The 22,432-nt window shown below is 34.9% G+C and overlaps 1 protein-coding gene and 1 long non-coding RNA gene across 2 annotated transcripts in view; one reads left to right on the top strand and one right to left on the bottom strand.

The window, feature by feature from the left end:
- Nucleotides 1-117: 117 nt before the first annotated feature.
- Nucleotides 118-1,181, bottom strand: LOC149484461 (uncharacterized). The gene is made up of 2 exons (XR_016316269.1): nt 853-1,181; nt 118-227 (listed from the first exon to the last, which is right to left on the bottom strand). It is a non-coding gene; the product is annotated as an uncharacterized LOC149484461 (long non-coding RNA).
- A 41-nt stretch (nt 1,182-1,222) lies between these two features.
- Nucleotides 1,223-22,432, top strand: part of sfl (N-deacetylase and N-sulfotransferase sfl) — a 126,552-nt gene continuing 105,342 nt past the window's right edge. Inside the window, exon 1 of the mRNA XM_089700634.1 lies at nt 1,223-1,454. The gene's annotated coding sequence lies outside the window, so the exon portion shown is untranslated. The remainder of the gene's footprint in view (nt 1,455-22,432) is intronic.

The following is a 22,432-nucleotide window of genomic DNA, read 5'->3' as shown; positions in this document are numbered from 1 at the left end:
TACATAATGAAATAAGTACAGTTTGGCAAAAAAGAGTAGAAAACCGGAAGTCACTACTGTCCTCTCGTTACCAACACTTTGAATGATTTAATTGTACTCGTTTATTTTTATACAGTAATGAATCATCATCAAAATGAATGGAACAAATTTTTGAATATTTTGTTGGCAGCCAATTTTCTCGTCCAGTGGCATCCAGCCATTTCTTTTTATCAATATTGGATGGAAACCTGAAAAAAGAAGATTTCATTCGCATGTTACGAAAGTTTATCTTTATTGAGTAATAAGTTAAATAAACTACAATAAAGCCCTTAAATAAATGTAACTAAAATTAAAGTTTACGTACAGAAGAATTAATTTCCTCTCAATAAAAATATTATACTACTAGCTTTTACCCGCGACTTCATCCGCGTGTTAATCCAGGTAATAAACTACTCATGTGCAAAATATCATTGAAATCCATCCAGACGTTATTGCGTGATTGAGTAACAAACAAACATCCAAACCCTCGAATTTATAATATAAGTAGGATGAGTACCTACCATGATAAGCAAACCCAACAATCATAATCTTTAATTATAATCAAAATCTTTATTTTCTCTTCACAAAACAAGACCTCGAATCGTATGTATGTACTGACAATAAAGAAATATGATTTATTTGGGTAAATTAAAGTAGCCATTATGGCAACCCTGAACCGTTCATCGTTAATCGTTATTTTATTTTAAGATAGTGAAAACACGTATCACAACTCAATATTCTTGGCATCACATCACTGAATTCATCACAAAACATCATAATCGATGATCATCTGGCGTTGTAATAACGAAAGAAATGATAATTTCGCCTACTTACGTGTGAAATGTTATTCCTTCAATTTTTCGCTCACTCCGGCTTTTACAACCCAAAACACTGCAACCCACCATCGCACGTACACTAAATATTCTGTATTATCCAATTTTTATACGCAATAAACACTGTAAATTCACACAATCACAGAAAAATCCAAAAGACGCCAAGTTTGTTTGTCACAATCTGTTCTTGCCAAACAATAAAACCGGCCATGTCGACAAAGACAAAAACTATATATTCTGTCCTGTTTCTTTGCATGGGTTTGACAATTAACGATCTCGCTCTTTCAAGGAAGGTCATTTTAGTGGTTACATCTATAGGTGTATAATCTAAGGAACGCTGAACCATGGTCCATGTCAACTGACAACAGCTGTCAGCGCTTAAGGTTAATCGTGAAATACCAATGACGAAAACAAGTTTTAGTGCTAGTGTTTGTAGTATCTTTTTATTTATTTAACAAAAAATTGTTTATCACGAACTTTTCTGTTATAATAAAAGTTAAATTTTACTTCACAATCTTACGTATAGTATTGTGCTTTTTTTTAACCCGCGTTCTTCAAAGCTTTTCGGAGAACCCCGTCGTCAGTTTGGATTCCACAATAAAGGTACCACCACCATTCTGTTATTCTTAAATACCACCAGAAATAACCCATTCTTTTAGTTGTTACCTGCTGTGTGCTATTATTTTCCATTACATTTTTTTAATTATTAATGTTTACTAAGCTTTTGGAGTTAAAGAAGCACTTGTTTGCATGATACCTAATACATAAATACCTTTCTTTTCAATTCTAATAATAACAAGAAAAGGTTTGTTTTTAAATACTATAACCGGTGTGATGCTCTGCAGAAACATTGTAATAAAGTATTTCTTGCAGTTATTCACAGACATAAATATTTGGAATTATTTGTAACCGGGTATGTTAGTCATAACCACTTTACAATATTGACTAATTTTATAAATTAAATGTTATGTTTAAATAATGTAAAGGAATTCTTTACAATACAACATAGTCAAAAAGTGAATTTTAAACAGACTATTTCAATTTTATTTATGTGTTGTCTTAAATATTGATAAGGTTCTTATGCAAGAGATTATAATAGGATATAGTTAACAATTTTTTCAAGTTTTCACAATTTTAAATGCTTGTTTTTTTTTATTAATTCTATTCAATTGAATCCTCCAGTTTTTCTCATTAAATTCATGAACTTTTAACAAATCAACAATTTATATTAATTTGTTGATAAAATAACTAGCTATGCCCTGTGGTTTTACCCGCATTGTCCTGTTCCTATTGGTCTTAATGTGATGATATAGAACTATCAAACACTGAAATAATTATTCAAGTCAGACTAGTAATTCCTGAGATTAGCGCTATCAATCAAACTCTTTAGCTTCATAATATTTAACTTTATAAGCGTTATAATTTAACTTTATAGATAACTTCATCTGCTCTCTTAAGCCATTTCTCACATTTTCAAAACTATTGAATCAAGCTTTGCTTCTAAGGGTAGTGGGGTCAATTTTATGCAGCCTATAAGTTATAAGAATAGTTTATAAGCCACTTTGTGGTTGTTGAAGGCAGATAAAATGATACATGTGTGTATCATACAGTCTGTATTGTATATGGTTCTGTTTTATTTTTCACATATTCTATTTTTATTCATAACTAGCGGTCCGCCCCGGCTTCGCCCGTGGTACATATTTACGTTTTCTCTACATAAAAACCATCCTCGTACTTCAAGGAATATAATAAAAAAAGAATTATCGAAATCGGTTCAGCCGTTCTCGAGTTATGCGCTTACCATGCGATTCATTTTTATATATAAGATTACTAGCAGTCCGCCCCGGCTTCGCCCGTGGTATATATTTACGTTTTCTTTACGTAAAAACCATCCTCGTACTTCAAGGAATATAATAAAAAAAGAATTATCGAAATCGGTCCACCCGTTCTCGAGTTATGCGCTTACCAACACATTTTGCGATTCATTTTTATATTATAGATTAATTCTATTATATTATTAGTTCATCTGACTTTTTTTTATGTCTAAGGCTCTTTTTTTCCAATTCAAATAAGAAAAAGCTTCTTGAACAATCATGCACAACAAAATTTATCTATACTAATATTATAAAGAGGAAAGGTTTGTATATATGTATGGTTTTCACGCATACACTACTGGACCGATTTTGATGAAATTTGGCACAGACAATCTTTAGACCCTAAGAAAGAACATAGGCTACCTTTTATTGCGAAATATGTACCACGGGTGAAGCCGGGGCGGACCGCTAGTACATTATAAAATAATCAATGAAAAATCAAAGTTTTATAATAATCATCTGAACCTTATCTTTTATCGTGTTTATATCAATGTAGAGTTTATTGCTTGAATTCATAATTGAAAGGCGCTATAAAGAGCAATTGCGTCACGCCATTCATTCATACAACTAAGGTGTGGATGATCTCGCTTTGAATCGTTGATTAAATGCAGCCGGTAGTATTATTCGTTGACATGGCGCCTTTTTTACATCGGCACTTCGCATGAATCGAATGACGTTAAAGTTATTTTTTTATATTCATGTCTTGACTGCCAGCTTGGTTTATAAAATTGTGGTGTTGATGCTATCCATGGTCAGTGGTGTTGACTAATAAAAAAATTTTATGTGCATAAAACTTCGTGAATAAAAATCGTTTTGATCATTCCTAAATTACTATTTTTAACTTCGCTTGGGTGGAAAATACTTGCAGCTTCGCATAATATTCTTTGAAGTTTTTGCCTTTCTGCGACAGAAAGACGGTTATAAACATAACAAATATATGAATGAACTTGCCTGTTTAGTATGTATGTTTCTTTGGCACGCTCTGTAGCGTAAACTGCTCGATGAATGCAAGCTTGAGAGGTCTCATTAGATTCGTTACTTTGAACGAAAATTATATACATAAATACTTAAATATTAAAACGTCGATTTTTTTACATGATGTCTGCATATTTTACAATTTACGTTGCTCGCTTATGCATCACCATTACGCGGCTTTTTTAGTCTGTTACAAAATTTAAATACTGACGATGGTACGTAACCATGTGTGATAAGATTAAATACTTTCCGTGGGGTGTTTTGTTCTTCAAAAATGATTTTCTAGTCGAGCTTTCTGCCAGTTCACGCGCAGTTACGAAAGCCATCTGACAATGAATTATTGAACTTCACCGTAAAAAAAAACATTTTATTAGATGATCAAGAAAGTACTTACGTATTTTTGCATTTTAACTACGTATTATATCTGTTTCCTTTTACGATCAGTCGGTTCATGTTTAAGATGAGAAATTGTCGATCACAGTTTTTAGGCGGGTGAAAAATATGCAGGTAAGTTATCTCGATGCAACGATATGTCGTTCGAATTGCACGTTTAGTTCCTGCGAAGCCTCTTTATCTTGCACGGCTGTCACCCACATTCGGCTGCACTATAATGTCCAATACGACATCGATCGCACTCCAGTACTTTACTGCAATAAAAACCTGTTTTTCCATTTTTACTAGCGACGGACTAGAACATATTTTCACTAAGTTTTCATTTGTTATTCCCAAGGAACTGTTTCAGGTATCGAGTTAAATAGTTAATGGTTTATTGGCGGTAGTCTTAACATGATGTCCCTGGTGCCATAACAAATGAAGCTTTTATTTCTTTGTTTTTCTTTGTAAATTATACTTGATCGATATTGTTCAGTATTATGCTCACTTTGTTAAATATTTTACATATTTAATAGCTGATTGAACATGGTTTAATTTTTTAATAACTAATTTATCATTTAACAATCGTAATGAAACGTAAATGTTAATGTTAATTAATAACTCAGGCCCCGGAATCACAGACACAATAGAAAATGTATTGTGTCGTGGACCGATCGGGCCGTTCGGGGCTCAATGGGTATGTAATTCGGACAATAGTTCTAATGAAAGAAAAAATCTATAATGCTTTGATGTACTAACTACAATCGGATTGAACGTTATCTAACTTATTCCACCTTATACGTTATTTTATGAACGTAAATTTTGCTTGTCGCTTATTAAAGCCATTATTCAAATCGAAATGAATTAATTACCTATCCACGTTGCAGAAAGTGATATTCAATTATTTTACAATTTACGTCATCGTTGCAAGTTAAATTGCCTTTAATGTACGGAATAACGAAACAAGCTAGCTCATATTTCACTATCTTCATAATACAGGGACGCCGGTAACTTTTTACTTTCGTGCAAATTTGTCTGCTTCTTCCAAAGTATTAGTAAAAGTCAACGCTGTACAACTCGTACATAATAAGTGAAAAAGTTTTCTTATATTACCTACTCGCCCATATGTGTGAAAGTAAAGTTTTAGCTCGCAGCCTCTTATCTATTGATATGCGGTCCTCATTTTTCTTTTCTTTTTTTTCTATTATAAAACTCGGAAAAGAAGCTCGGTACGGATACATAAACTTCAATTACAATTTAACCTAAAAATAAATCGTATCGTTAACCGAAAACTATATTTTATAAAACATTCAAGCGTGTTTATTGGCGGTGTGCTTATAAGCATATCGATATAAATATCGATTAGAATTATACCTTACAAAAATAATTCTTACAATGACTAGACAAGTTTTTCTGTTATCGTAAAAACTACTGTTTCGGTTAGATGACTTAACATTTCCTATTCAAGAAACCGCCGTCGAAGGATATTATAAAATTAATTCTATTGTTGGTAGACTCTTAAAGAAAATATTGACAAAACGTTTGAAATGTAAATTCGATCAAATATTTAACAGAAAGCCTTAAACTGAAAACCCTTTACTTAGGCATATCTTGGCATATTCTATGAATCTTGAGTGGCATTTTTCAAAGGGTCTCAGATCAAAAGCTATTGGAGCGAATAAATAAAGAGGATACCTATTTCTTTGTGTTTACTAAGGGGCTACTTTCCATTTACTGAATAGGGTAAAAACCGGATAGTTGCGCCAGTGGGATACTTGCCGCAGTTTCGAATACACTATGTTACGGACATTAGTGGCAATAACGCTTTACTATAGTTGTAAGTACCCCTCCCGCAGACCTCAGTGCCACGTCAATCGTTTGTGTAGAATCACGCGTTTCATCTGTGCGAGAGAAATTGTTCCGCGGTGAAACTTCAATAGGCGTTGAAACTATATTGGTAAGTCATTTGTATTGAATATTTTTGTTACTAATTGTGATTTCAATACAGTTTATGTTTCTTTGCGTGTATTAGACTTTAAATTATACTGTTAATTACATTTTATTGCAAAATATTGTTGATTTATTTCGCAAATAAAAAGGGCAAGTATCCGTATCAAAAAGGATAGTCGCCTTAGAAACTTGTGCGGATAGTTGCTCTCGGGGCAACTATCCGCAACTACAAATTCTTTCACTAGCAAATATTAATATTATTGCGTTTTTATTGGTAATAAGGCATCTCCGTGCCGGTACAATATTCATTTCGCTAATTTTTTATTTAACTTCCAGGAAAATACCCTGTCCTTGATTTTGAAAATGAAAAAAGACTAGTGACTCATATACAAAAGCTCGGAGACGCAGGATTTCTTCCTGAAAGAAATACAATTCGTCAGCTAGCTTACCAGTTTGCCGAAAATTTGGGGTTAAAGCATAACGGCTGGGCCACAATGGTTAAAAAGCTTTCTGAAAAGAAATCCCGAAATAGTTTTGAGGCAAGCTGAGGGTTTATCAATTGAAAGAGCGAGGGGTCTCAACAAGAAGACGTTGCAAAATTTTTTGATCTACTTATTACCTACTGTCTTAACTGAGAATGAATTGCTGGTTAAACCAGATGTAATATTTAATATGGATGAAACTGTATTGCATGCGATGTGGAAAGATGAAATCCCTCGCTTCTGATGATTAATGCCAAAGTTGTAACAAATAATAAAGACTGATTAAGTGAATTGATATAAATTTGTTTTTATTTAAAAAAAATATTGTGAGGCATCTATCCCCTCACGAGGCAAGTATCCTCTGAAGTATTATTTACGATAGGCAACTATCCGCTAGATTAGGCAACTATCCTTCATTTGAGAGGTCAAATAAAACAGGATTTACTCAAAACCTTTAATAATTATGTTTAATAAAATAGGCTAATATGATGGTTTAAAGACCTATCTTTTGATATACATGTTTCATTATTCTTATTAAGTACATAATTTTTCATAATATAGCTTTTTTGAAAAGTGGCGCAACTATCCGGCTTTTACCCTACTGATTTTACTTTTATGGGGCCCGTTATCTGCGGAAACTTCTACCCAATTATATTGTGGCGGTATCCAATATTTGTTCAGAGGTAGCAACTTATTAATTTCTTCTTTTTCTGTTTCTACGCTTTGTATTTAAAGGCTCTGTTATAAAAATACATTTTTCAATGATTTTAAACCGATTAATAAATTTTTCTGAACATACAAGATCAAGCCATTCTTGACTTTTCAATAATAACTTACTGTATATCTTTATTTATTAAGCGTTTAAGGATAGTTTCTATAAATATACTTAAAACAATACCAAGATCTATCTGACACCGATTCGAATATCTTCTTCTTATATATAAAAATGAATCGCAAAATGTGTTGGTAAGCGCATAACTCGAGAACGGGTGGACCGATTTCGATAATTCTTTTATTATTATATTCCTTGAAGTACGAGGATGGTTCTTATGTAGAGAAAACGTAAATATGTACCACGGGCGAAGCCGGGGCGGACCGCTAGTTCAAAATAATAATATAAAAGGTTTACCTTAATGGTATGTCACACATAATTGAATAAATAACTACCATAACATTTACCCGGCCGTTCGTGCATGTTAAAACCTTTAAACAATTAACGGAATTTTCACTGTTGTGTGAGAAAATCGATTAAGTATGAAGACAGAAAACACGAATAAGCATAACCAATCAACTTAATTTCTCGTTTACGCTAAGCTATTGTAGTATCCACTAAGCTAATAGTTTTGGCCGCTTTGTAGCTTTTCCTTGCCAATATTTATAAGGAAACAGGGTCAACTGTCTGTTCCGTAAACCGGCGATTAAAGCCTCAGTGCCAAATGATCCGCATAATGCATCTAATTCCTGTCTTGTTACGGTATCTTGGGATTTAACTGTCGTTTACTTGTCCAGTGTACATAGACAATTGATTCGCGATAATGTGCACTAACCCGTACGTGAGTAGCGTCAAGGATTACGGCCTAAACTCTCATAGGAGCCTCATTCCTACAGTGGAGAAGGCTGATGAAATAAAGCCCTCCAACAATTCCAGTAATAATAAATGATTCCATATATGTATACGCTTGAAATAACTTCGCGCAGTTTACTTAATAGAATATATGTTTTGAAAAACCTAATTTAAAGCATGATTATGATATTATGTTTAATAATTTTCTAATAGTTAATCAAAATGAAGATTTCATAATTGTATAACATTTATATTTAACGTCATATGACATATCACCTAATACAATATCAATAAACAATTGTAACGACCATTCCACCAGCCAGTAAACAATTACTAGAAGTGTCAACCCTTATCGCCGCCTCATCTCAACCTTATTCCGCGGTGTTTGTTAAATCGTTGATAAGTGGTACGCACGCTTGACATCATTGTTGTTTTAATTGTTCATAGCACGCTTTATTCTGGTGAGGTCACACGTTATCTAAAACAGCTGTCGGGTGCACACGGGCTACAATGGAGTCGTTTGTATCCGCGTCGTGTAATATTGTCCGTAATTTAAAATATCGGCCGATCTGGCGCGAGTGGCTCCGGCTTTATTTTGCAGCCGAGGTATTGTTGCGTTGATTAGACCACGCTGCTATTGTTGGGACGCAATTCACTTATGAGGGAATAATGCTTTGCCACACGAAATATTCATTGCGTTTGTGTTGTATTTTGCGTATCGTCTTGACATATTTTATTCTTGGAAGATGTAGGATATCATCAATGTACGATGGCTTACCACCAATATTTAAGTTTATGCTTCCGATATTGCTTAACGATCGCTCGTGGTTTAACATGTCTTCTAAAGAACATGTACTGCGTAAACTATAACTTTGACATGACTATCAAATACTAGCTTCCTAAGATACAGTTCGCCTTCCTATAATGACTATAATTGGCCTTTCATTCTAACCTTTCCGTACTTTAATCTAGAATCCTGAATCCCCTCGCGTCACTTCTTTTGTTCTATATAATTGCTAAACAGAGTCATAAGAAGGGAACGCTCATGTAAAAAAACATTGGTTCGAAAAATATTGAACAAAAACTCGAAAATCCGAGGGTAGCGTTGAAAGGACGCTAACAATACGCTAATGGCTTATGTTTGCGATGACTGTCCCTCCAGCAATAGGCTCTATTATCAGCATCGAGCCCCTGTGCGCTGAATTGGCTAAATGTTTTGTGCGACTCAAAAGGTTTAAGATGACGGGGAAATTGTTAAGAAAATTGATCACTTCCACTCGAATTACTTTGGTTCGCTATTATGGGATGGTGTATTGCAATTTGCTAGGTCTAGTTACGGTGATGCATTTACATAATAATATGCTGTTGCATGGAGTTCATTATTTTATGTGACAAAATTTTCAAATACAGAAGCTGTTGTGTGTTTGAATTTCTAAACGTTTTAACTAGAGAAAATCATATTCAGTGAATAAACGTTTTAGTACCTACTCTTATACCAAATTATTTTTTCTTAAACCTGCGTAAAACTAAGCTTACATTAAATAAAAACTTTCCTTACTAAAAATGCTAAATATTTCATACTACAACTTCATATGAATTAGATACCTTATAGCTTTACCCCTTCAATCCCCTTCTTAATAATATGTACATAACTTATATTTTCATGTTATTTATACGCCATTCTATTTAATATCCCATTCCATAATCATTCCTTCATATAACATTTAATATGAAATATGTATTATATGAAGGAATGATTATACACACATATTTCGTATTTAATATCTTGGTAATATTTTTATTGAAAAATTGTTTCATATTAAAATATTATTTGTGATAATAGTTACCTATAGGATAGAAATCCAACCCGGAAGTCACCGCTAATACTAAATATGTAAACTTAAATTAAAATTTAAAATATTGAATTCTATTCAAAATTGCCAACAGTAACCATCTCGAAGGACATGAATTTCGATGAGAAAATGCGCTCACCGTAATCCGAGTTTTAAGATACTTTAAATATCCGTGCATATAACTACACAGTTATGCCTATACGCTCCAAACATGTTACTCTTCTTCATCGGAGATTAATAAAAGAGCTATGAATGCAACGTATTTCTTACAAAATGTAATCTAATAACACATTATCACATACGATTTCAAGTCAAGACAAAGGTGATTTATCAATAAAAATATGGGCTATGTACACATGTCGCGGTGCACCGATCAATCATGGACGCGATGGACGGACGACAGGCCATTAGGCGTAGCTCAGGTGCCATGCTTTATAGCTCACTGATCGTCCTAGCCCTGACTACAGGCCCGTGTTGAAAAAATTATGGGTCATTTGACCCACCAGGTGACCTATCTAGAACGATATAAGAGCATAAAATAATAAGATTCAGCACTATGACGTCACTTGTAAGCTGTCCACCTGAGTGCAGATGAGATTTCGAAGGTTCAGGTAGAGATTTTCTCCCCTTGTCTCCATGATTTTTGTACGGCGTTGCGGAATAATTGATTAAAAGTAGTATAGAAATAGTATGACACAGATGCCGTACAAAATCAAATGACCAAATTTACCCCGGCAACTGTCGAAAAATAAAAATAAATTCCGACTTTGTGGACCACCATTTTTGTACGGCATCTGTGTCATACTATTTCTATACTGCTTTTAAGCCATTATTCCGCAACGCCGTACAAAAATCATGGAGACAAGAGGAGAAAATCTCTACCTGAACTTTCGAATTCTCATCTGCACTCAGGTGGACAGCTTACGAGTGTCGTCATAATGCTGAATCTTATTATTTTATGCTCTTATATCATTCTAGATAGGTCAGGTGGTGGGTCAAATGACCCATAATTTTTTCAACATGGGCCTGTAGTCTACAAAGAAAAAAGCTCTTTAATTGGTAAAATTATACTGATAGAAGTTTAAACTATTTCCATAATCACTTAGGAGGGGGTTAGGAGGGTAGTTTGCGCCTCGAGAGTTAACAGCTGTTTTTAAAAGTTCTGTGAATAATTAATTGTAATTAAAGTATATAAGTTACATATCACTGTGTAATTGGTGAATTTAGTGAGACATATTTACGTGAAGCAGGTTTGCAAGTAAAATTTGTTTCTAAACTTTACTATTTACGTATTTTTCTATCATGAACTGTGCTGCGTGTAAGAAACTCTTAAGACATGATGAAAAACTGGACTGTACTACCTGTTCGGGGTCTTACCACTATAAATGTATCAATATTTCCGCCGAATACTTCAAGAAAAATATTAAAGAATTAAAGCGGTCGTGGCTTTGTCCTCTCTGTAAGAACGTTACATCTCGACGTAAAGGCGATGAAACACCCGCTAAAGCCCAGTTAGAAAGCACTTCTCATGAAACCAGCTCATCATCAAATAGTTCCCCTGTCATCCCACCTTCCCCAGTTACTTACGATCAGTTGAAATCCCTACTTGAAAGTAATATAAGTGCCGCCCTCACTGAGATAAAAAAAGAATTCTCGAACACTATTAACGTTTTGCGCGATCAACTGGCTGATTATCAAAACGAACTGCATACTCACAAGGAGAAAATCCTGGCACTGGAAAACGATAACGTTTCACTGAGGGCTGAATTAAGCACCATACGCGATCAACTTTCTACTCGGGACACGACAAATCTAAGTGATACTATTAACACATTACAATCCGAGTTAAATGAACGTTATCAGCTTGATTTACTCAACGATGTAGAAATATCTGGCATTCCCGAAACTAACAACGAGTCCCTGACACATCTTGTTATCACCACTGCACTAAAACTCGGTATCACAATCGAGGAACGCGACATCGTATGTGCATATCGCATAGGGGCTAAACATCATACTAATCATTCTACGATTTCTGCTAATGACTTGCACCCTGATTCCCGCTCCCCGCGTCCCCGGCTTATCGCTGTAAGACTCACGCGCCGATCAATAAAGAATGATTTTTTAAAGCAGGCTCGCATTAAACGCAACTTAACTACAGCTGATCTAGGCCTCCCACCTCACAATCAAAAATCTATATATATTAATGAAAGATTAACTAAATCAAATCGCCTACTTTTCGGTAAACTACGTGAAATGTGCAAGGCACAAAATTGGAGATTTGCTTGGACGAAGGAGGGACGTATATTTGCAAGGCAAAGTGAAACCACAAAAATTTGTTTATTTCGTAATGAACACGACATTACCCGTGTATTCAAACACAAAAATGTGCTGCAAAATGATGATAACAAAAATTAGACATATTGTATTATATAATAGTTTTGAGTTTTATTTATTTGAATATTTTGTATTTCGTTGTTGTGGATTGCGCTGTGTATCTATATATGATATTAATCTGCTATTAAACTATTCATTTTCTGTCTTATATTCAAATTCAATACTAAAAATTATGTACTTTATATTTTGGTCAAACCCTTTCTTTTTACTCAACTTTTTTCTAAATAATGTGTTACGTTTTAACTTTATGAACTTATATTATATTGTGAAAATTGTTTTAATGCTTATTTTAATTTTACTTCATGTCACTATTTTAATTATACAAATGGTAGATAACTGTGGTTGCGTTTTGGTTGTGCTAAACATAGTACCATGGTTAGTTATGGCAATATATGTTAAATTTATTATTTTGTTCATTTACTTTCTACTCCACAATACAGCTGATGATTCTTCAGGTACCACTTTAGACAATGAACACATAAAAATGTATAAAATCATATCATATTATAAACTTTTAAGAATTTTGGGAATAGCCATCCTATTAAATAAATTTTATCCTATATTGTATATCTTACACAATCATATTATAATATCACTTTATTATTTATATATTACAACATACCTATCATATGAGATTATATATGTTGACATTATCTTTAATATTATTTTTGTTATTGCAGTTGAATCTAGAAGTAAGTATTTTAACGAAACGTTATTTTTTAGCTTAAATTTGTATTATAGTGTACCATACATTTATTCTTATCAATTAAATAATCGCACTCGGGATACGTATAATTTTAATATTATTGCATTAAGTATTTATTTGTCATTTGTAATATTATGGCCAAGCGTACTAGTTTAATTATTGGATTTTTTAATGCGGGTTCTCTGGGTACACGACAGGATGAGTTCCGTGTTGCATTCGATCGCTCACAACCTGACATCTTTGCGATCAATGAGACCTGGCTTCGGGATGGGCAGGAAGCACATGCTCCTTCATTGCCCGGCTTTAATTTCCGTCACCGACCCCGCCCACCCGAAGTACGCAGTAGGGGTGGAGGTGTAGGGTTCTACGTAAGGCGTGGTATGTCAGCGCGAGTCTGTACCATTTCTTCTTCTCCTGCATCTGTCGAACAGATGTGGCTGAGGATGAAGATAAACTCTCGTCGCGTCATTGTCGGCACAGCATACCGCCCGCCGTGGCTTAACGTCGATGTCTTCTTAGACACTTTAACAGACACTATTTCTGCTTTCAGTGACTACGACTACCTGGTGCTCACCGGTGATTTTAATATAAATCTCATTAACAAACGAGACCCAAATACCGCCCGCCTGAATGCATTCTTACAATCTCTGCAATTAGTAAATCATGTCAATGAGCCTACACACTTTACTGATCATAGTCAGTCACTCATTGATGTTATTTGTACAAATGCTCCTGTAGCTAAAATAAAAGTTGAACATATCCCAGACCTTGGTGCTCATGCAATTATCACAACAGAATTCAAATTAAGAAAAAACACCTGTTCCCCCAAACACATAATATTTAGACCATTAAAAGACATAGATCTTAATAAATTGAATAAAGCTGTTTCTGTTCTACCCTGGGACACAATTACGCGTTTATCCGATGTGAATCAGATGGTAGATGCATTCAATCACTTGATTATAAACCTATTTGACTCATTTGCCCCTATTAAGAAGTCTTTGATAAAAAAAGTGTCGTATCCATGGATAACCAGTAACGTAAGGTACATGATGAAGCTGAGAGATGAGCAACATCATAAATTTCGAAAAACTAACCTAGACGTTCATCTTCAGGACTATAAACATTTGAAAGGATTAGTGAACACTAGCTTGTTCTATGAAAAGAAAGCCTTCTTTGATCACAACGTAAACCAACATAAAAATAACGCAAAACTTCTGTGGAAAAATTTGAAAAGAAATATTATCCCTGACTTTAAATGCACTGGTGAGATCCCGCAACACTTGTGTGACGCCGACGCAATTAATAATCATTTCCTTGATGTTCCTGGTCAAAGTACTGCTGACCCTGTCGACCTCGCTTATTTTGACGAAAATCGTTATTGTGACAGTACTTTTAAATTCGAGCCCGTTAGTGAAATCTATGTCGGTAAACTTATTCTTGACATCAAAAGCAATGCAGAAGGAGTCGATGGAATCACCAGGGACATGTTTATTTTAACACTTCCACATTCTCTTCACGCTTTTACTGCAATTATTAATAAATCTCTCTCTTCATCACTTTTCCCATCGCAGTGGAAGACAGCCCTGGTGCGGCCCATACCAAAAAACAGCAATCCTACTGCCCTCAAAGACCTTAGGCCGATCAGTATTCTCCCCTACCTCTCAAAGATCTTAGAGCGAGTTGTCTACAACCAAGTCACTAAGTACTGTGAATTAAATAATATCTTGCCGGAGTACCAGTCAGGTTTTAGAAAACTGCGTAGCACCTGCACTGCTTTGATTGATGTTGTGGATAACTTGCTCTCTGCACGCGACAATGGCCAGCCATCGATTCTAACCCTGCTCGATTTTTCTAGGGCCTTTGACTGTATAAATGTTTCTCTTCTTCTCTCAAAGCTTAATTTCTATGGTTTCAATCCTATTTCTTCATCTTGGTTTGATAGCTATCTTCGCCAACGTCACCAAAGAGTAATGCTGGTTAAAGGTGACGGAAACAGAGACTTTTCTTCGCTGGTGCCTGTCAATAGAGGAGTTCCCCAGGGCTCCATTCTCGGTCCTCTTTTATTTATAATATATACGGCAGATATCACCTCTTGCATACATAACTCCCAATATCATTTATATGCCGATGATTTGCAACTTTACATGCCTGTTGATAGAGATCGAATAGAAGAATGCACCAGGAAAATGAATGAGGATTTGGAACGCATATCTGACTGGTCTCGTAAAAACTCGTTGGTTCTAAATCCATCCAAGTCTAAATATCTTGTTGTTGGCTCTAAGAAGCAAGTCTCTAATTTGGTCACAGCTGATCCTACTGTTTTTGTAAACTCCACTCCTATAGAGCGGGTTACAGTTGCTCGTAACCTGGGCATCGATTTTGACGGCCAGTTAAGGTTCGAAAATTATGTCACTAATTTAGTTAGCAATTGCTTTTATAGACTCAAAGTGCTTTACAATATTCGACCTTTCTTGAGTGTTGACCTACGAATAAGGTTGTGCGAAAGCATCGTACTTTCTAAATTAAATTACGCTCTCCCTGTTTATGGACCTTGTCTAACGGCAAAAGTGCAGCGTCTTATTCAGAGAGTGCAAAACTCCTGTGCCAGATTTTGCGCGACAATCCCACCCAGGTCTCATGTCACCCCTTTTCTTAATAGCATAAAGTTTTTAAAAATGAAAGGTCGGCAAGATTTATTATTGGCTTGCCTTTTATTTGATACGATCCATACAAAGCAGCCTGGATATCTGTACACAAAACTATTATGGCGTAAGGATACTAAAAGGGGTGAAATAAGAAGTGGAACTCAAGATTTATCCATCCCCCAACATAAAACTACCGCCTTTCGTGGGTCATTTAAATATAATGCGACGAAATGTTGGAACAACATACCACCTCCAATAAAAAAACTCAAGTGCAAATCCAACTTTCGTCGCACTTACAAATCACTACTGCTCAAATTACAATCATCATAATTTTATTTCCTCTGACTATACGTATCCAAACTTATAAATTAACACATTATACATACATACATACCTACCTATATACCTACATATAAATACTGATTTTACTTGACCAAATATATCTATTCTACTGCTTATATATTATTATTATTACACATTTATTATTTATTTACATTCATAATTAATTATTCTATTTTTATTATACTTATATATACCTACTTGATTGGAGGCGCAAACTATTCATCTGGGTATCTGGCAGAATTATCAGCGTTGTGGAGCTTGCTCCCACAACACTATGCTGAGCCAGGGCCTAATTGCAGCCAGCGCGCAACACAGATACTTAATACATTCGTGTACTTTTTTAACTATAAGTGTAACTAATAACTGTAAGTGTTGTAAATTCCTTACAATTTTGTGTTATTTTATGTCTGTTTTCCTTTTTTTTTGTATTGTGTATTATTATGTATGTTCTGTTGGTTGCAATAAATCTTTTGTATTATTATTATTATGTTTCTCATTTCCATAATACTCGGGTACCACCAGAAGGACAGTACCCGGATCTTTGGAAGGCTTACGTGGGGACACGGATCCAACACGCAGAGGCCCTTTCGAGAATTTTAATGTGTTATGGGACACCAGCCGCAGCCTGCCCATGACTGCACTATAGAGATACAGCCCTAGGCAGTCCGCGGCCGATGTAGGACTATTGCAGGGTATGGAAATTTAATAATTGGGCTATGGATTGGGATGCTAAATGGACTGGTATTGGGGGCTATGGGAAACTATGGCACCTGCCTTTCTACTAAAAGAAAGTAAAAATATGTTGGCAGGTGGTGACTCGCCCTCTCACTGTATGGGCCCCCGAAATAAGTCGCTGCAATAGTGCGACAAGGGGGCAACATATTGTGAGCAGCTAAGGGTGGAGAGGCGTCCCTGGACTTTAAACTACGATCACGCGCTCCCTGAGGGTCCAGCATCACGTGCCCACTCGCCACTTACGCTTCGCATCCACCCTTCGAGCTAAAAGCTCTCGCGACTCCACTCTGGCCGGCCGGTTAAGGCAAGCCAGAGGTGGGGGTCCTGTCCTCGTCAGGCTTCACTCCGACCGGCCGGTGAAGGCGAGCCGGAGATGAAGACAGGGGCCTCCCCCGGGAGCACTCGGTTCCCGCGGGGTCGCTACTCCCCGACACCCCGCCACAAGGTGTCCTGCGGGTTGACTGATTGCACGGGTGGAATATCTATTGTCAAGTAAACAATAGATATTCCAACCGTGGGCGATGGGGTCGTCACATCCCTACGCCCTTATTATTATTATTATTACTTACATAAATTACGGGCTCGGGTACGGGGTATGAGTATACGTTTAAAAAGAAATACAATGTTTAGGTCCGCGTTTATATTTATCTCCTTATAAATGTCTCGAAAAGACAATTCAAATGAAATAGATACAGTCACAGAGCTATGTAATAACGCTAAGTTCTACGTGAGCGAAGTCGAACGTAAAAGTTGGGAAATATTAAATGATGCAAAATATTAAAAGCCATTGTACAGAACATATAAACGCAATGCAAAGGAAATTTTGGCTCTATCCGCACGCTCCTGCGTAATGTATTGTGTTACGAACCTTGAAATTTTCCGGAAGTCTTCTCATTTGTATGATAATAGTCTTTTTCATCTGAACATTTTGCAATTTTATATTAAATTTCTTCTCAATACATTATTACTCTTTGTCGTTATTAACAAAACGTACGAAGATTTATTCAGGTGTGTTTCTTTTGGCGGGTTTATTAATTTCGTTTTCGTCTATTCATATTATCCCAGGGCCGCGCAGTATTAAAAAATCAACGATAATTATATATTCTAGAATATTATTACCAGCGCGTGATGATTTACTGAAAGCCCTGACATTAATCTTATCCAGACAATCAAATATTAACTATTACGTTGCGATTGAGGCAATACACAATGGACTAACTTAATAGACAATAGCCTTTAACTATGATATACTTGTGTATGTGAGCACACCACGTATACCCGACGCAATAATAGACTGTGTCCATTAATTAGACCAACGTGTTTCATCATAATGGGTATCGGTGACCCGACTACGAATATGATACGAATTCTAAATTTGGACATACATAAATTCATAGATAGTGATTATCACCCAAATTCTATTTATATAACTAACTTTTTTAAAATATTGTACTGAGCTTTTAATAACAATATGGATTTGATTTGTGGTCACATGTAAACATTCACACTTAAGCACAATTAACTCGCTCACTCATTACATTTTAATTCGAAAAAGCTTTAATTAAATATCTAATTCAAAAGTTGGTTCCTTTGTTAGAGTTGCAATAAAACTTCATATAAGAATCTGCATTTAGCAACCCGTATTTACATTTGCACAGTTGCAAAGTGGAGCTATGAGTTCGCAGAGATGGGAAAAAACTGTAAAAAGTTGAGAAATTCAGTTTGGGAACTTATCGCGCCACATAATACCCTTCGGATATTCATAATCCTGTTATTACTATAGAACATCCTTTATTATTATCACCATTTGATAATATCAATGACAGCCTTAATGTAAAAATAGCACAGATTATTGCACGCCTTATTCCTTCGTCTATGGGATGAGGCCATTGACCCTCACATGTAAGCCATTAGTGGGGAGATAGGCTGAATATTGGAGCAACGCCTTACGCTTCGCACAAGAGATAAGGCGAAAGAAAAATACACTTCAGGTTTTATTGAAAACGTATGTTTTTTTCGTTAAAACAATCGTGCAAAAGAGATTTAGGTAAAGGAATGGAATTTTCAGACTATTTTTCTTTTGTCCGCAAAACCTCACCATGTACCTGCAGGTACATGGTGAGGTTTTGCGGTCACTTGACACATTTGTTTTACCAAAAAATAAGTAAGGTCTCACTCAGAACCAGTATATTGTAATGATTTGAAAATAAATTAGTTCAAATTGATGTAGAGCTATGTAAGAATGTTTGTCACAAAACTTTTGGATCGCTCTATAGCAGAAAGCTGTAAGACCAGTAATTATGATAAGCTATAACTACGTGTTCCTTAAACTGATTTATGTACTTGTCACTATTTTCAATAGATTTATTATAACTATTGGCACCGAAGGAGAATACTTAATCCATATCCATATTTATTGCGGTCGTAATTTTCGATAAAACGCGAAATGTACAGACTACAGAAGCGAGCATTATTCGGGTGCGATTAAGGTTAAAATTGAAATTGAGGTTCCTGGTGTTTTATTCTGGCATTTCGTAACAGGGATGCCATTTAAATATTGAGCATAAAATCTCGAATGGATAAACTGCGGTTGTTTTATTCGCTTAAATATATTTCCGCCTTGAGAATTTTGAATTGCTAATGACGTTACCTCGTTCAATTATTTTAATTGCCATAAATTTATTGAGTCACTTCAAGTTTCACATCACTTCATAAAAATACGCGAAAATATACCGATCAAGGGAAATAAATCGTTTTCAGAGTCATAAAAGAAAAGAAAACTGTTAGAAATCCTGTTTTTGATGGACATTAAAGCAAGGTGATTACTGATTACTGATTAAACATACTTAATTAGTTTTTTTTTGCCTTTCCACACATATTGTTGTTAATAAAACTAGATAGCAATACATGTAAGTAAAGCCAGAAATCCTTCTAAACACAAGAGTAACTTTAGCAGAATATACGTCGGTTTTAATGTCCACCCCATATAAGCCTCTCCGCAATTGTTTTACCTTTAGAATAAACGTTCCCTTATTATAGTCTAGCTAACCACAGGAGCATTGTTTGTGAAATGTCACCATCATATCGTTGTGATGAATTATTATTATCTCTTTGTTATGCTGCGCTTTGTATCATTAGAATTTTCTATTCCTGTTTGCACTAATTTTAGTATAGTGGTATAATAAAATCAACAAATGAAAATATTACTTCGTTTAGCAAATACAAAAGGAAAATATATTTCAAATGTATTTGCTTAACGCAGTGATATTTTAAAACGTATGTTTTATTGTTTGTTTAGCAATAATTTACACAAGAACAGCGCACGTATTCAATACCTGATGTACAAATGTCTTACCATAAAATTGTGTGTAACAACAGACGTAGACATCATTGTTGATAATTGCCAGCATTAAAAATGCGAAGACGAAGAAAATTGTTTGTAATTTCCCTCAACCAACGTAGCCCTATGTACAAACCCTTGCCTTTGTCTCTCCCACGGAACAATATCGTTTGTAATGTTCCCTGCTCTTCGCAAACATAGTATGGTTTTAAATTTGCCTTTAAAATGTTTTGATATTTACTACAAAGGAAATATAAACGATGTGACTTATTGGAAAAGTTATCCAAGTGAAGCGTGCAATTCAATATTCATACGCTTCTCGTTAAGATGTGAAGTGCACCGTAATGATGCTGCCAAGATACATTGGATCCGCAATAAACTGAATACTTAATTGATGTTCTTATTCGCTAAGTAAACAGGAATATTCGTTAAATAGTCCTGAATTAATTTCTCCTTTAAACATAGGTAGTTCAGGTTTAAACTCATATAAATACAAAACACTACGATGTAAGCAGTAGAGGTTGTTGAATAAAAAACGATAAGTAATAATGAAAAATTATACTTAGGCAACAACAAATAAAGAAGATCATTTATAAGCAATTAAGTTACTCCTAAGACCGCTTCGTTAAATACGGAAAATATACAGAAAGTACAGTCTTATTAGCTTTATTGTATAAACAAAATAGCGGTTAATCACAAGTCGAAGATGTCTTACTCAGACATGTGGGAGAGGAAAACCTTTTAGCGCATCGCCATGCGAGGTTGTATTTTCTCAACGCTATAATCTTGCGGAATCCGACGCTGAGCGAATCACGCTTACAATAATAATAGTTTAAAAAAACTAAAAAACACGCTTTTTATAGAAAAGCGAACTAAAAAATAGAAATTTTTTATCAAATTAGTGTATTGTCATCGGTCCTCAATAAATCTACAAAGTTTGAACGAAATCTGGCCGTTTAAAGTGGGTCAAAATCGCGCCCAAAGAAGTCGGTTACAAACATACAAACATACAGGTGAAGCTAATATAAAGCGTGTAAAAATATCCTTGTTCCAGAAGATACACACAAACCTAAATCGACAACGATATTTGTATCAGCAACTTTATTCGTTGCTTGTTTCACGTCTACGCCTGATTTATGACATTCGAAAAGTTTTTTTGTTTAAACGATATACGTTCAAGTTGATCCCTTAAGGGGGTAAAAACGGCCGAGTTTTATGAGAGTTGTATTGGGACCGCTATCGGAGTTGAGGCATTGTCAACTGTCTGTATCATGTCTGTATACTTTTTATGTACCTAGTACCTACTGATAATACCCTGTATTTAGTTGCTGTCGAAAGTTTGACACTCCAGGGAGCTTCCATTCAACTACTACGACTAGAAGTCTATTCGTTACAAGTCAACATTCATAATAAGTCTGAAAATCTATACATATAATAAAATCGTAGGAAAGTCAAAACTGTACATTGAATATTTTTTTAAAAGAATACATAATCCATGATCTATAATCGATATAGAAGCCAAAAACATAGTTTTTAGAATTTTTGTCTGTTTGTCTGTTTGTCGGTTTGTCTGTTTGTCTGTTTGTCTGTTTGTCTGTATGTTTGTCCAGGCTAATCTCAGAAAGTACTGCACGGATTTACTTCAAATTTTGCATGAATATTACTAACAGGTCGGGTCAGGCTGTTATATACATATTATCATGCTATCACCTTCGGGGGAGGAGCTGTGAACCTTTATTTTTCTTACGTATTCCGTGTACTACGACAGCGTACAATATAAAGACTCATGTTTAAATGTTGTTTTTGAGTAAGCCATGCTATTGTCTACCTTTACACTATAAAAACTACATCATTTAAGTAATTTTGGCAGAGAAACAGTATAATGAATCTTAGTAGTATAAAGACAAATTTAAAACAGCGCCATCTATGAGATTTCATTAAAATTAAATCAATTTACATAATATTAACGCTCCTTGGAAATTCATAATTTAAATATTATGATGTTGGTGAGTTTGTTTTTTTTTAAAATTAAATAAATAATTCATATCTTCCCAGAGTAAATTTCAGGTGCGCTTATATTTCATGTGAATATACTAAATTTTTATAAGTGAGGGTAGATGTTTATTATTATATTTCATGTGAATATACTAAATTTTTATAAGTGAGGGTAGATGTTTATTATTTGATGTTAGTTACAGTTATATAGGTAATAGACGTAGTATTTGTATTCTCTTTGGGTAATAGTAGATAACAGTGATTGTGTTCATTGGTTACATTTTTAAAAATCTTCGGCTTTTTTTTAATTTTCGCCTTCTTGCGTTCCCACAAAAGGTAAGTTGTAGC

Source organism: Colias philodice, chromosome 11 (assembly GCF_061535455.1).
Source record: "Colias philodice isolate Cphi_HAF_F1 chromosome 11, ilColPhil1 Martin Lab GWU primary, whole genome shotgun sequence".
Taxonomy (NCBI): Eukaryota; Metazoa; Arthropoda; class Insecta; order Lepidoptera; family Pieridae; genus Colias; species Colias philodice.
The sequence above is the reverse complement of the archived record's forward strand: the minus strand, read 5'-3'. Positions and strand labels throughout refer to the sequence as shown.